The sequence below is a fragment of the Theobroma umbraticum genome, unplaced genomic scaffold (assembly GCF_002168275.2).
Source record: "Theobroma umbraticum cultivar Fairchild unplaced genomic scaffold, ASM216827v3 scaffold_81.0, whole genome shotgun sequence".
Classification (NCBI taxonomy): Eukaryota; Viridiplantae; Streptophyta; class Magnoliopsida; order Malvales; family Malvaceae; genus Theobroma; species Theobroma umbraticum.
This window is the reverse complement of record NW_018397268.1, coordinates 4,732,506-4,732,925: the sequence shown is the minus strand read 5'-3', so window position 1 is coordinate 4,732,925 and position 420 is coordinate 4,732,506.

The following is a 420-nucleotide window of genomic DNA, read 5'->3' as shown; positions in this document are numbered from 1 at the left end:
ACTTAATTAAACAATTTTAATCAAGTGCTTGAAGCTCATAACTTCTAATTTGATTAAGTCCAACTTAATCACCTCTCTCATATTATTTTCAACATTAATTTTAGGTGTGTGACCCAATAGGCTTCTAACATGTTGGCAATGAACTCAACATATAATTCTTACGTTAATCTTAAAATTAGATAAATTTAAACTACTTTAAATTTATCATTAATCAAGTTAACTATCTAGAGTTCATAGACCAAAATTGGGATCTAGCAATCCGTCATGGCCACCCAAATGTTAGAAGAGTCAAGATGGTTTGACTCAACCTTTCAATGATCAACCTTTCAATATAATCCATTCCCTAATCATTTATCCCGAAGATGATAAAAGCATGGTGCAGTATCTAGTCTCATTAATCTCCATATTCGTTCTTAAAGT